The sequence below is a fragment of the Poecilia latipinna genome, unplaced genomic scaffold (genome assembly GCF_001443285.1).
Source record: "Poecilia latipinna isolate Pla-1442-1.1 unplaced genomic scaffold, P_latipinna-1.0 Scaffold41, whole genome shotgun sequence".
Lineage (NCBI taxonomy): Eukaryota > Metazoa > Chordata > Actinopteri > Cyprinodontiformes > Poeciliidae > Poecilia > Poecilia latipinna.
The window spans coordinates 16,036-31,375 of record NW_015112657.1 but is presented as its reverse complement, the minus strand read 5'-3'; the positions used below and the strand labels follow the sequence as shown (position 1 = coordinate 31,375).

The following is a 15,340-nucleotide window of genomic DNA, read 5'->3' as shown; positions in this document are numbered from 1 at the left end:
TGTTGGCCTGAGAGGTGGTTTACATGATAAGCTCGGCAGATACACAGTTGTACCAGGTGTTTGCTAACTGCTGCTACCGCTAGTCTGGTGGAGCAGAGTGGGGAAGGCATGAAGGAGGGGTTGTTCAGTGAGGCAGAAGCTCAGCTGGACACTGCAGCTCCCAGGTGGAATTTGTGAGATTAAGTGTCTAGGCAACCCCTAATGGCTGCCGTGGGAGATTCAAGAATTTCTCAAACATGCATGAATGAGTCAATGCATCACTCCAAGTATGTTTTTGATGAGGGATTAATATTATAATATGAAATAAAGCTCAAAGTCAATTTTATATTAAAACAGCCTTTTAAATTGCAATTTTAAATCCCTTTAAAAGTACTCTTTATTCAGAAGCAACACCATCATGGAAACAATACATTCTTGAAAATGAAAATAATTGGATTTCATTGGAATTGAACTGAAGATCTCTTCCTACTTGAAGTATAGGTGGTTGTTGTGCTCTCCTTAAGCAGGGTTCTTGCTGTGCATTTATTGACCGTCCCAGCCTAAAATATTTAATTGTGAAATAATTATTTTAAAAATCTCACGTTGTAAGCTTGTTCTTGTGGTTGATGGTAGAGGTGTGCTGATTGATCGGCCACAGATCATAATCGGCCGATTTCCATGAAAAAGTGTATGATCTGTGATCGCCGATCACTGTCTCTTGTTGCTAATCACCAAAACCAATCACATTTATTTCACTTCGTAGCCTGCGTGTGTAGTGTATCTCTTCTTTCCTTCACACTGCGCAATTGCGCGGCAACAAATCCTGTCATGTGGAACTATAACACTCGGAGTGAATGGGCACGTTTGCATGTTGTGGCGGAAAATTACCTTGGGGTGAAGCACATCAAAATACATCATCACAACAAATATAATATGGCATTTAAAAAACAAGCACTTGACAGGGTTTGGCTAAATCGAGGCTCAATGCAGGAAAAAAAGAACATCTGGAACGGCCAGATAGCGGGTAAAGCAGCGCACAATACCAACACTCACCCGGATTAGCATCATGGTCAGAAAGCTAAACAAATAATCTGAAAAATAATTTAAATCTTCAAGCTGGCGGTGTAAGACTCTGGTCCTACTTTTGCTCTTGGACCGCCTTTATGTGCTGCTGGTAGTAATATTTCACAGACATATCACCGCTCAACCTCCACCAGACAGTGAACTCTCACTCCGAACATCTGCTTAAAGCTGCAGCATGTAACTTATAAAAAGAACAATTTTAAATGTGTATTAAAAAATGTCTATTATGTCTAAATTAGGTGAATTTATTGCCAGATAATTTTTCCATTTCGCCAGATAACATAGTATCATGTATACCTAAAGCGAAAAATTAACAGCCATTCCAGGTGATCGGCCTCATGGATGATCGGTATCGGAATCGGCAGCAAACCATCAAGCCTAGTTGATGGTTGTTCAGTGTGTCAGGTGCATCTCAGCTCTCTCTCAACTAAAAAAAAATAAATGAAAGGTGTCGAATGTTTTCTGGAAAAATTGAGCAGTGTGACTGGCACTGTGACTGTGTCTGATTCGTGCCCTCTTTTGCCCAGCCATGTCTCAGTTCCCACCTCCTCTCCCTCTTTTCAGCTTCTGACTAACAATAGGTCCATTAACCACTGTAACTCAGCAGCAATTTGTGCAATCTAGTGTCTTCCATCTAGCAATGTGGCACAGGTTACCATTAAGATTTTATAATGTCCTGCTTGCACAGTGTGACACATTCAAGTCGTACGATTTTGGAATTCGCAGTGTGTTTCGGGCTTTAATTAAAGGTGGAAGCTGACAGCAGAATTTGAATGTGATCAACAGGACTATGACATTTTCAATTTAGTTTATTAATATACACTGCTGTAGATTCTCAGTCATTTGCAGCTATTTACATAGTGCTAATTCGCAACAAACATTGCCCCAAGGAATTTTACAAGCAGACAAGTCAATCCAATCGTGCAGACAGACTTATAGTCAGTTACATGCATTTCAAATTGATCATAGTCATCAAATAAAGTTGGAAAGTTTAATTTTCCAATTGTATAAAAAGTTTTCTAAGGAAATGTAGTTGATTGTATTGAGTCACTGACTTGCAGCTTTCAATCCTATAGATAGCAACAGTGGACAGTTGCTTGCATTGCGTCATTGACTTTGCAGCAGTCCCTCATTCTGAGCGTGAATGTGGCGACGACGAAAAGGAAAAGTCCCTTTTTAACAGGAAGAAACCTCAAGCAAAAAAAGCCTGGCTTGGTGTGAGTGCCAATCTGCCACTACTTACTGGTATTTTAAGAAGATAAAGCGTAAATCAAAACAAAAAATGCAGGTTACGTACTGGTCAAGGATTTGCTTTTATGTTTTATGTCCTCATTTAGGATGGAAACACAGCTAAATGGATAAGATTTCAGGTCCAGAGGATAAGACAGAGCACAAAGTTGCTCACAAGAAATACTCAGCCATTGTTCCTCAAAAAGTTTATTCTTTTTGAGGAGAGACGGAGAATAAACTTTTTGAGGAACAGATATTCCTTAAATTATTACTCGATTAATTAAAACCCTATGAAGTCCTACTTGTTGAAGCCATAGATTTTTTTTTTACACTTATTTTGAGGTATTGAATCAGTATAGGTTTTCTGTAAGTTTTTTTTTTAAGTCTAGCATTCAATAATTTTAATTTTAGACCTTATAAATAGGGGTGCACTGATTGCAGTGTCCTGGCCGATTGCCAGTCAAACTTTAATAAATCTGACCTTCCAATTGATATTTTGGCCGATACCAATTTGCAGAAAACATCCATTTAGATTTACAAAGTTTTATTTAACTTGCTTGAGCTATAAGCTCTAAATGCTTTATTTTGGTGTTGTATTTATATCTAAATAGTTTTTTAGTTTTATTTTAACTTTATGCAACTTGGAAAAAAAACTTGACTTTTGCGCAATAGGTCAGTTCTTTTCTGAATGAACAATTGCATGCTTTCATTAATTTAGTTACTGAATATTATGTCATCAATATTAAACAATGGAACAACGTGGACTGTCACAAATCAAATAATTTTCCTTTGTAACTCAGGGTGTTGCAGGTTTATGGTTGTCATTGTCTTTGTATGTACTTTGTGAATTCAGTAGGCAAGTTGTGTGGCTATTAATATGTTTTGCTTAACTTGGAAAATCCTTTTGTTAAACTCAAAATTTTCCATTTGGAGTTTGAATGACATTTATTTCTTTACAGATCAGTTTTCACTATATCAATTTTAGCTTTACATAGTATTTATGTCTTTTTAAGTTTACTGTCCCATTGAAATCTAATTTCTCGATCTGGAAGATTAATTTACAGTTTGTAAAACACATTTTTGTTGAAAAATGGTCATTGCTCTTTGTGTCTTGGCTATAGCCCTACTTTTTGACAGTGAAGCTGAAAATAGCAAGATTGCTGTGATAATTAGATGGGATCACAGCGCAGGCTTTCAGAGCTGTGATTCAACCATCTGTTCTGGGAAAGCGACATGTGCATTTGTAAAGGGGAAAAAAAAAAAAAAAAAAACATTATTTGCATTCTCAAATGATGTGATTTTTAAAAATTGCCAATTGAGGATTACCAGCAGAGCCACATTTGCTGATAAAATTGCCATGAAAATCTGTTCTCTAGTAGTTTAATGGGCTATTATAGTTTTCTGTGGTTAAAGTCTCTAACAAGAGCAATTTTTCATAAAAACTGTAGGCGTCACTGAGAACTAGGTTTTCTGTTTGAGTTGTTAAAGCCTAGATATGCTAGTGCTACTATAGCACCAACTGTTATTGTCCAGAGCAAAGAGCAGTTGACTTCATAGTGTTTGATTGAGACCAAACAGACTTTTTGTGCCACCTATTCAAAATCCAGTGCAATGGAACAAGATGCATTATGAGTTTTGGCCTGCCTAGAGCTTTGCCTTACATTCACAGTTATTTTTTTCAAAGCTAATATTAAAACAGTACTTGCAACATCAAAATTTATGCAGTTCATGAACTAAACAACTAAACAGTTCACATGTTAGGATAAAAAAGGATGCAGGTGGAAGATGCAGGTGGAAAGATTTGCTTAAAGATTTGTCAGTGGAAATGTTCAGTGATAAACCAACATGGCTCTGCTGTAGGGAAGAAATCAGACATGAGCTGTTATCAAATTGAAGTAGGGCTAGCATCAGTTTCTGGTTTTACAAAAAAAGGCTTGTTGTGGCTGATGTCTCGATGAAAATGTGTTCTCTGTACCAAAACATACCCTTCCTGAGGTGTTTGTGTAAGGGACAAATCATTGAGAAAAAAATAATCTATAGTGAGATCTTCTCGAGGTGAGTCATTGAATCCACAATCTACTGTTGCTAAGGCCACCAGTGAGAGAAAATAATCTGCTTCTCTGACAACATATTTTCCCCTTTTGTACCCTGCAGCTTGTGAATCTTTATGTGGTACATGTTTCTGCATTGCATGAACATTTGTAAATTGCATGAACATTTGTAAATTTAAAACGATTTGTTTTGTGAAGGTGCTTATTTTACTCTGCTAATGCCGAACTACAAGTTTTAAGACCAAACCTTATTGTTTTTGATTTCTTATGAAATACTCATAATAGCCAGAGTTATCATTGCAAAAGTATGATTTGAGTATTTTGTAGAATACCATCATAAAAACACTTGACTGTAATTATGTTCAATGTAATCAGTTTGTCAGCAAGTATCCATATCAGCTTCTGTCTCTGAATCTGTCTATAGAGCAGCATAAGTAGAAGAGTGTCTTTTTCTAGAGAGATTTGAAGAGCTATTTATAGATCTCTGCCAAAGCACCAAGCGTGGTGCTGTTGCTGCTGCTTCTCTTCTCTTTACCACTCCTGAGTCTGTTCATCTCCCTCTCCATCTTTATTTGTTCCCCTTTCTTTCATGTTCTTGTGACTCCTATTGCATTTCCGTTTTTAGTGTTTTTGTTTTTCAGTTTGCTTTTCATGCCCATCTTTAGCTTCAGTTATATACATTATTGATCTGAGCAGAAGGGAATTGACAGCATAAAGACTGGCCTGAGACTGGGTATGTGTCACTTAAGTGTCAGTGATCCAATAGTGGAGGGTTCTCACAGAACATATAAAGGGAAAACGGTATACATGGGTTATACCAACATTTTAGTTTTTGCTTGGTATTTGTGTATGCCTTTCTTATAGGTTTTCTATTGCAGCAGGCTTTACTCGCCTACTAATAAGCTCATAATGAAGAAATATATTTTCAATGAATTTTTCTTTCCTTTTTTAGTTTCTCTTTGGTTTTAGAAAAGCAGTACGTTGCATGTCAAAACTGAGGGATAAACCTCATCAGTCTCTGTTCCTTTAACTGTTTATTCTCGCTGGATGACGACTGTTTCTTTTTGCTACTTTCCATATCTAACAGTTCTGTAAAAAGAAGCAACCAGGTTGTTCAAGTGCAGGATGCAGCTGGACTTGTTTTAGGCATTAGATGACATTAGTGCATGGCATCCCCTTTATCCCAGTCATGTGGTCACCCTAAGACAAATTTGTCCAGGGTCATGCTAGGGTTACAAAGTCATCGATTGGTTTGTTGTCTTAATGGATATAAGGTTTGCAAGTTTTAATGAGAGTAGCAATTCATTTTCTCAACTTGTTAATGTTTTGTACAATTCTTAAATTGTGAGTGTGTTGAGGTGACGGCACTCATCACAGTCACCATCGCAGCTAATGCTGCCCTGTTGCACCTAAGTAAAATGTATGATGTAAGCGTAGAAAATGTGCCCTTGATAAGAACAAAAAAGACGATGTAAATTTGAACTTTCATCTTTTTACCCATGGACAACCTTGAAGGTAAATGAAAGGGTTTCCCTCCATGCTTTAGGTGCCGAACAAGAGAAACATTTAGAGCATGTAGGGTGATTTCTTTTCAAATGAACTGCAGATTATTGGCATTGCTCAATATTGTTTGGCCTTAAAGCCAAACGTTAAAGCTTACATGGGCAAAAAACATATTCTGAAAACAATATGTTGCTTCAGTACCTGGGCTTACTATTTATTAATGCAACTCTAAGCTTTCAGTAAATTATGTTGATTGTATGATGTAAGGACAACATGCTATTAACGCATTGATAGTTATCATTGCAATCACTATATTGGTTGCAATTTATACACATTTTCCCAACTCTAATGTTGTTTCTTATTACCACAATGTGCCCACCACTTTTTATGGTTTTATTAATTATTAGTTTCTCTAAAATCTGTGTCCAATGTGGGCATCAAGGGCAGTGAAAATCCACTCAACTGGCTAGATTTATGTTTTTGCATGCTGGACATGAATGCATGTTGCTTGAAATATAATATCCTACCAAATATTGCATCCAGTCAGTCCTTTGACTGATTGGATGCAATCAGTAGACATTGATGCTGTGATGACATTTGTGATTCAATATATTGTGAAGCTGTTAAGTTGTCTACGCTCAACAAAACGGTGACAGCAGTCATCATGTCTTTGGCACTTTTGTCTTATAGTTAAATCCTCCATGAAGATTGATTAAGAGCCCTGTGACATGTTTCTGTAGCTGCTGTGGTAAGTCTGTGGAAGAAATGCATTCAGTGAACTAGATGGCAGTAAGATAAGTTCCTTAGCTCATATTTATCTGACTCTTATACACACTTAATCTGTTGTTTGAGTATTAGAATTAGAAAGGCATATAATAGCTTAGATATGGGGCAGGAAACTTGCAGAATTTTGGCTTCTTATCAGTAAAGAAATGTTTATATGATATTAAAAGTGAAACATTCAAAATGATTCAACAGTAGGTATCTAATCTAAGAAAAATGGTGACTATATAAAATGTTATAGATTTTATAAGATTAGGGACATTGCTAAATGTTTTTTATTTATTTAACTCATATCTTCAGGTTACAAAATACATAATTCCTCCATGAAACATCAGATTGACATCTTTAGAAAATGTTGTTTATGGAGTAGAACAATTTTAAGTGCAGGTTTATAGTGATGTAATTTTTATGTTTTCAAAATGAATAACATTATAGTGTCATATAACGAAACTGCATATTTAGAAGTGACAAACAATGCTGACAGTGTTTTTATTTACTGTTGTATATTCTTAACATTGTATGTAACTTTGATTACTGTTTCTGCCATATTATCTACATGTGGTGTTTTAGTTGTCAGAAACTGGCACGGTCACTGTTATTCAAAGATAATTAGAAGCTGGGCCAAAACCTTAGTTGACCACACATATTTCAGTTGAAGCTTTACCCAATCAGAACACAGCTACAGAGCTTAAGTAACAACCTTACATAAAGTTTGCTGCTCAAATAATTGTTGTCGCTGAACTTTTGATTGCCCCTGTTCCGCAGCATCTTTCAGCTGACGTTTGCAGTTAAGTGACTGTATAGAGAACATGCAAATATGTTGTCTAGTGGGAATAAGGTTTTTCTTCCTAATGAGGTGGTTTAATTTGTTTCTTCCTCAATCTCCTTTTCTTCCCTGCTCATATTGCTCCCCGGGTATATTTTTTATTTTTCATCCATTGCAGCAGTGCTAGAGTTTCACCAGCAGCTGTCAGTACTTGAAGCTTATTCAGTTTGGCCAGACACAGGCTGCAGATGATGACAGAGCTTCCGAAAAATGGAGAGTGATGAATGGCGCCTAGTGTGTCCTCAGACTATGTGACGTATCTTTTTTTTTTTTCTTTTTTCTTTTTTTTTTTTTAACAGAACAAAACCAAACCTTGAAACTGCATCTATTAAATTAACATTTACTGCAATTAGTCATTACAGAGAAGTGCTGTTGAATCAACTGATGTGCTAGCGGATCCAAGCAGCCTTTTTAACAGCTGGGCTTCTTGAATGCCCTGCTTCGGCCGTCATTGCAACTATATTGTTACAGAGGCAAAGAGCAAACAAGATGTGTAGAGGAGAGAGTGAGAATCTGCACGAAAGGGAGGGTTTGAGGAGCAGGGAGCGGTACAAACTGTGCGCATGATAGCATAAGAGTGGTAGGCAAAGAGGGGGCTAGTTTGCGAGCAAGGTTTTTCTCTTCCGTTGTAGTGCCACATTCAAATAAAGGGGGGGAAGCCAGAAGAGACTTTTTTTTTTTGTTGTTGTTGACCATTCTCATAAAACCAATTAAAAAAACAGAGCCGATAGTAGCTCCAGTGAGGAAGGTAACGCACCAGCCGTGAAGATGAAGAAAAGTACAATGAGCTGAAGATAGTGGCAGACCTGGAGTCTCTTGAATCTCTCTTCACTTGCTGCAGAAAATGGAATTCCTTCATTTGTACTACTACATGCTGAGGTAAATATTTTAAAAGCTTGGTCTTGATTGAGTGCTGCATTCACTAATTAATCTTTTTTTTTTACTGTGGTAAAGTTCTTTTAGTTGTGAGACTCCTACCTAAGCATAAGATCAACAAGGCTGTTATCTACATGCAGTTGAGGTTGTGTTGCATCTGTGTAATTGTGAGCTTTATTAAATTAGTGTATGATGTAGTCTTCTTAGCTATTATTTATCATGCATTGGCACTAATGTAATGACTTATAATGGCAAGAACATCTTTTAAATGTTCTTCCTCTTATAAAAAATTTAAAAGATCCCTGCAGCATAGCTAAAGTCCTAGAGTAGCTTGGCAATTGTGGCATGCATCTTAAACATTTCCCCATATATATCTAATTTAATTTAGACAGTTCTGTTCTGGTTTTGTTATTGTTGGTGGTCTTTAATCGATGCTTACTAGTCAAGTTTGTGCTTACTGGTCAGTTTGTGCTTAAATAGATGATATAGATGTACAGACAAACATTGTTTTTTTTTTCTGAAGCATTGATGAGGTAATAAGGAATTCCCTTCCTCTGTCTCTGTGTGGGAGGGTGGGGTTGGTCTGGTGGGGTGGAGAGTCACCAAGAAGTAGGCGCTTCCTTCCTTAAGCAGCAACACTGACAGCTTGAGGAAGGAGGGAAGAAGTGAGGGTTTAAAACCACTTACACAAAACACATTTGACATTTCGTCATGACCTCCTCCCCAATAGATAGATATGTGCTTTACAGTTAAGGGGCATTCAATATATATAGGCTTGTTTTTAAAGCTAACCTTTGACCTTTCCTGTGAGTGAAATTCAGGTTTATCTGAACATTTGCAATTGCGTCTGCACCTTTATTTATGGAACACTGTGTGCAGGAACAGAGAGTAGATAGGAAGGTGAGAGGGAGGCTGCACAAGCGTGAGAAAATGCATAACAACAGATCCTTCTTGAATAAAAAATCTATTGCTATAAATAGCAATCCATTCTAATGGTGTGAACACAGATTCAGGTTTAGAGGGCCAGACTTGTCCTTCCCTTAGCTTGTATGGTGGTTCTGCCGTTTAAAAATCAACACCACTATGCTCTTCATCATTTCTTCCCCTTCTTTTTTTTTTTTTTTTTTTTTTTTGTTCACTTGGCCTAAATCTGTCTTGGATTGTATCTGGCCTGTTTATATAATGAGTGCCTCTATGTGTATGTGCATCTATCTCAGCATTAAAAACAACAAGCATACATCTCCTCTTCATCAGCTGCTGGATCTGTTCAGTTTGCCTTATTTTTACGAAATGCAAAGGATTTAATGATATTCTCGTCAGTTAGAAAAGACAAATGCCCACCAGACATTAGATAAAATAAAAAAAACAAAAAAAACTGCATGGGTGTTAGTTTTCAAGACTGTAAGTTTTTGACTGTTATCTGTTAGTCAAAAACTTACAGAGAGATGGGAGCAAAGAATGTTTCCCAAACTGCACACCATGAACTGATGTGACCAAAGATGAATGTATACCTTTGAGTAAAATTCTGAAATCCTAATCTTTATTATGGGGAAATAGTTTTGTACATGTGATTAATAGTTGCATAGTTTGCAACTTTGTAAACTGATTTCCTATGTTGTGCACCTACAGGAAACTAAGGGTGCGTTCACAACTGCCCTGGTTAGTCCACTTTAATCAAACTCTAGTTTGTTTGTCTAGAAAGTCCGGTTGGTTTGGGAGGTGGGAAGGTGCAGTTGAACTCTAATGCAGAGTTTCAAACTTGAACGCTTGGCACTCAAGAGTTTGGAAGTCTTGAATGCCAAGCTGGCTGTTCCTGCTGGGCATTCTGAGTAAATAAAACCAAAACAAATGTGTGAGTCTTTCACTAGTGGGAGAAATTACTTTTAATTTTTTACCAAAGACGAAAGAGAAATCCTGCAACCATTAATATCTGACTCCACTCCACTTTTCTTTATATTTTATGATGAAGGAAGTTGTGCTCTTGTTTTCTTTTGAGGTTTTTGTCGTTTTCTTCAGTGCTTTTCAGTGCAGCGGCACCACAGGCAAGGGGATGAAATGGTTTTGTTGAACACAGTGCAGAGTGAAAACAAACTGCACCAGCGGGAAATGCAACAAATGTAGTTTTGGTCCCCAATTGAACTGAGTCTACTGGACTATCAGGTGTGAAAACACCTGAAGTTGTCAGTATGCTAGCTGCTGAGGACTGATTTTTTTGTTAGAGGAAGCAAAGAGAGGAGCAAAATAAGAAAAAATAAATCTTATAGCAAACTTTAAAGTGAAGTAAAATTTAACCGTTATTATTGGAGAAACTATATACTCTCTGATACATAAGAGGTTATGAAGGACAGGAGACTCGTGGGGAAGAAAGAAAGATGAAAAATGCTTCAGATTTTAAGTATGACATCTTTAACAGATAAACAGATGGTAGAGCACATTGCTGATGTGACACTGCTGTCAAGTCAGCTATGTGACCCAGAGACTAGCTTCTAATCTGAGCCAGAGCAGCAGTGACATACACACTCACTTTCACACAGATATTATAAGTAGGAAGCAAAGCAACCATGAAATTAACAATGGGGTATTTCAAATCAAAGGACCCGGTGAAAACATGACTAACAGTTTTTGAAGTTTATTAGGGATAGAAAACAAGTTGTAAAATGTCCACTGAAGTTTAGGATTTGCTCTCTTGCAACTTTGTGTACGCTTTATAGTGACAGCCTGACAGTTTGATTGACTAGATCTTTTTCCCAGCATGAGGCTAGCTAGCTGGCAACTCTAGAACCTTGATCACTGCTAAAAGTGTGCATGGTAAATCAGTGCGTTTGTGTTTATCACAAAGGAAAAGTCTCGTAATTTGAGACGAGCCTGTTTTATATACAAAAAAATGAACATGTAGAGTTTGATTCTTACTTTATTAACTGCCAAATTTGAAGGACACTAATCTCTGGTTCTGTACTATAACTTCAGCCATATTAATAGAATGAGTTTTTAGTTTTGCCTGACTAAAGTAGAAAAGCACAAGGCTGAATCTAAAAACCTGAGTTCCATAAGTTTGCCAACCTAGAGAAAAGTGTAAGGAACTGGAAAATCCCTTGTTGTTGTGCTTAGAAAGCATTTGGCAGATTTTGGAAAGATATTAACATTTATAAAAATGTAGTTTCAATGAAATACTGAAAAATAAAAAAAATATTTTTGTGTTGAATATCAGGTACCTGCCATAATCATTTCTACTGTTCAAAATACAGCCCATACCATGTAAGCAAATATGAACGTTTTGAGTTGTTTTTAAAGTTGTTGGAATTCTGCAGTGAATAAAATCTAGTTGCATTGCAGAATATCCTAAATTTTCCTGATTTGCACAGATGGGACTACATCTCTTACAGTGGATCTCAAGTGTACAAACTTCTTTTAAAATGCTTGGTTGTATAAACAAAAATTAGGACCATCTGATTAATCTAAAATAAAGTTCTGTCCCAGTAGGATTTTTCTGACTTTTTGTCATTTGTTTCCTACATCCATGTACTGGTTTAGATTGTGAATACAAAAGATGAGAAGGATCTTGCTGTGCATAAGTCATCATACTAAAATATTAAGATTGAATCCAACGCTTTGAAAAATATTTAAGTCAATAGCTTTTTTGTTACTGTAGCAACTTTTATTTTTTTAAGTCGCTGGGTTCCTTACAATTAAGAGCTAGCATTTGTGGCATCTTTTAGCTTTTTTTTTTTCTGTTCATCTGCCTCATAAGAAAAGTAACTCCAGAAGATTTTTTTTTTCTTGTTGGCTAAGGAGGGTTGCTTTTTTTCTTTCTTTTTTTTTCTTTCTGAATTTACTTGCTATGTTAGCAGATTATAAACCTTCCAGCAGATTATTGTTTTAGTCATGTGAGCAGCTGTGGTGAGGGAAGGAGCTCTGTTGTTATTGCATCACTGTTGCTGGAAGAAGTGTGACAATTTGGGTAGGTGTGAATAGACTTAAATTGATTTTGACGCAATTGAGTATCGATGAATTTTTAATTTTCTGTAGTTTTTTTACATTGAAATAATTATTTTTTTTTTCTGACAAGAAAATAATAGGCATAATTTACATCACAGCATTTGTCCTCAAATATTGAAGTAAAAACTGCACGCCTCTTTAAAATTAAGTAGAAGAAAAGACAAGCAGGTACTTGTTTGCATCCTACATGTAAAGACATCCAGACCCTAATAAAATCTCCCTAAAGGCAAATGTATTTTACTCTGATGAAACAAAGTTTAAAGTTCTGTGATGTCATCTAAAAAGCGCTTGCCATCTCCCAAGAACACCCTGTCCATCTTGAAACATGGTGGCGGCACTTAGCCCTGGGGTTCATTTTCTTCAAAGAAAATTAGAATGTGAACAGTTTGAAAAACCAATTGGTTTTGAACTACAGCTAGTTGAATACAGGCTAGAAAGATGAATAATGAGTTTGTTTTTCAACATTGCATTGAGTCCAAGGATATATCCTTTCTCTTTCTTACTATTTATTCAATGTCACATGCTGTTCTTATTTTTTTTCTTTAATTATGTAAAGCACCTTGAAATGCCTTCCTGCTGAAATGTGCTGTACAAATAAAATTTGGTTGATTGATTGATTGATCCTAGTTCACATAAGAATGAGGTTATTAGAGGGAAATCAAAGTTCTGGAAAAACGTAGCCAGGGTCTCAAACCTGGTACTTCAGCGAGGAGTTGTACATGTTTGACAGTTAACTATTTGACTCGAACATTAAGATGAGTAACCGCTAACTTACCCATGAATACAAGATAAGCTTTGCATGTGAAGCTACCTACTATCTTTCCCATTGAAAAAAATTTTAGGTTGTTTAATAAATCTGGATGTAATAAAGCAATATTAATACTAGCTGCAATATCAATGTCAGTAATGATGAAAGTTGGACATGAAAGTTATCAAAACATGTTGAAATAAATAAAAAGACATAAGTATAATCAACAAGGGTGTTGCTGTAATGAATTATTGTCACACCAGATTATTTCATTGCTATAGTAAACTATATGTGATTAAGACGCAGGTTGATTATTAAGTCACATTTATCACAGTTTTTTGTGCTTTTTTTGTCCAGCCTTATTTGGAAGTCTCACTTTGCTGATGTAAGCTCAATCTGTTCATTTCAAGGTGTAGCTTTAAGAGATCAGATAATCTCTGCCCTCATCAAGATGGAGTGGAACAGAACTGCGTGTGGTTAGACGGCGTGTTAGGGAAAGCATTCGTCTGTCTGCTCATTTTAATAACTGTGTGTTTGTGAATGAGTCACCTTCTGATCTCTCTGAAAATCCCAGAGTGTCTGTGTGGACACCTCCAAAGCATATTTTGTTGCATGTGTGGGCTTCGGTGTGTATATGTGATGGATCTGGGTTAACCAAGATTTAAGTAACTCATACTGCTTCTGTTGTTCTGTATGCTGTTTTATTTTTATGATTTTATGCAAGCATCTAAAGAAAAATACACCGGGCCTTGTGGTTGGGAAAAGCATGGGTCATAAGAGTGAAAAGGAAAGGAAAAATATGGGGGTGTTGAGGGATATGGCAGCTTTTCTCTTGGTGACAGAGCCTGTTGCCATGGAGCTGGTCCTCCCATTGGTGGAAGCACGGTCCAATCACATAAGAGTGCAGATTGTTTCATCATTGAGAACTTTTTCCTCTCTTCCTGTCTCACTATCCACCCCTTGCTCCTCCATGTTTCCCTCCTGTCTTCTCTTTCCTATCTCTCCAGCACCCTCTTCCACTGCTCCCTGCTTCCAACACCGAAGGAAGCCGATAAATTACATAAGGTTTATAATAATCGCAGTAGCTGCTACCCATTTTTATTCCGGGAAAGTCAAACCAGCCATACTGGCACTGCAAGCCGAGTTGTCCACAGATCTTAACATTCTTAAGAAGACAAGCTACTTAAGCACTTTGAAAATCAAAATCTATTAATTTCACAGTTAAGAAATGTCATTTAGCTGTAGCTTGTCACAAAAGGTTTAAATGTTTGACGAGCACATTAGAGACGGGCCAGCAGCTAAAGGGTCTCTGGTGCTGTTAAATTTTTTAGTTCCTGCCAAACTATAGTGAGTTATCTTTCTCAGACAGCTTAAAGATAATATTATTATATTAGGTGACTGTCTTTACTCTGTTACCTTCCCAAAGCTTATCTCAGTTTAGTGAACTATGTAGATTTATTAGTAATTCTGAGTTGTTTGTTGTTTTTTTTTTTTTTTTTTTTTTTGGTCTCATTTCTCTTTAGTTTTCTGTGCACAGTTTAATTATATGTTTGACTAAAAATGCATAGCTTGAGTACTTGGAAGCTTGTTTTTGAACTTGATAGAGCATACACAGCTCTTTGTAGTTTAAATGTCATATAGAGACACAAACAGATGCTTACTTTATTACTTTTGAACGCATTCATCGTAGTTTCTATTTTGTGTGCTATGATTGTATGTATAACTCCAAACCACGAACTGCACTCAGATATAAGAAGCCATGTATCTCTGGTGTACACAGTCAGTGTTTAAGAATATCACTCTGTTTGTATGCACAGCTGCAGTGAAACAGGATATCTGCATTCATTTGTTCAGAAAGAATGATTATTTAAAAATTTCCAGTGTAAAATGTTATTTCTAAATCTTGCTAGGCAGATTTCTTAGAAAGGAAATACACTGGGGAATTACCACTGGGTTTTTTTTTTGCCAAATTATTTTTGTTCTTTTTACAAGAAGTTAAGTCGTGCATTTGTCTTGTAATCTTCACTTTTTTTGGTCAATCCTGACAAATTTTACCTGTCCTCTCAAGGATGGCAATATATGTTACTGTAATACTGTGTGGAAGATTACAATTGTTAGAATTGTTGTCCAACCAGAATGGCTGAGCAGTGTGGAGGTAGCCCTTTAGCAATTGGCTGAACGTGCTTTTATAGTTGCATGTAAGAAAACAAATTGAATAATTACTGTATGGGAAAATGTGAGTGGCTTGTTTTGTAGCAGTTTTTA

The 15,340-nt window shown here is 36.5% G+C and overlaps 1 protein-coding gene across 5 annotated transcripts in view; it reads left to right on the top strand.

Moving 5' to 3' along the window:
* r3hdm2 (R3H domain containing 2) overlaps positions 1–15,340 on the top strand; it is a 32,882-nt gene that overhangs the window by 1,515 nt on the left and 16,027 nt on the right. Inside the window, exon 1 of one of the 5 annotated variants that reach the window (XM_015047368.1) lies at positions 7,762–8,334. The exons of the other annotated variants lie outside the window; for them this stretch is intronic. The gene's annotated coding sequence lies outside the window, so the exon portion shown is untranslated. Of the gene's footprint in view, positions 1–7,761; positions 8,335–15,340 lie in introns of those variants that run through there. 5 annotated transcript variants of the gene reach the window in all.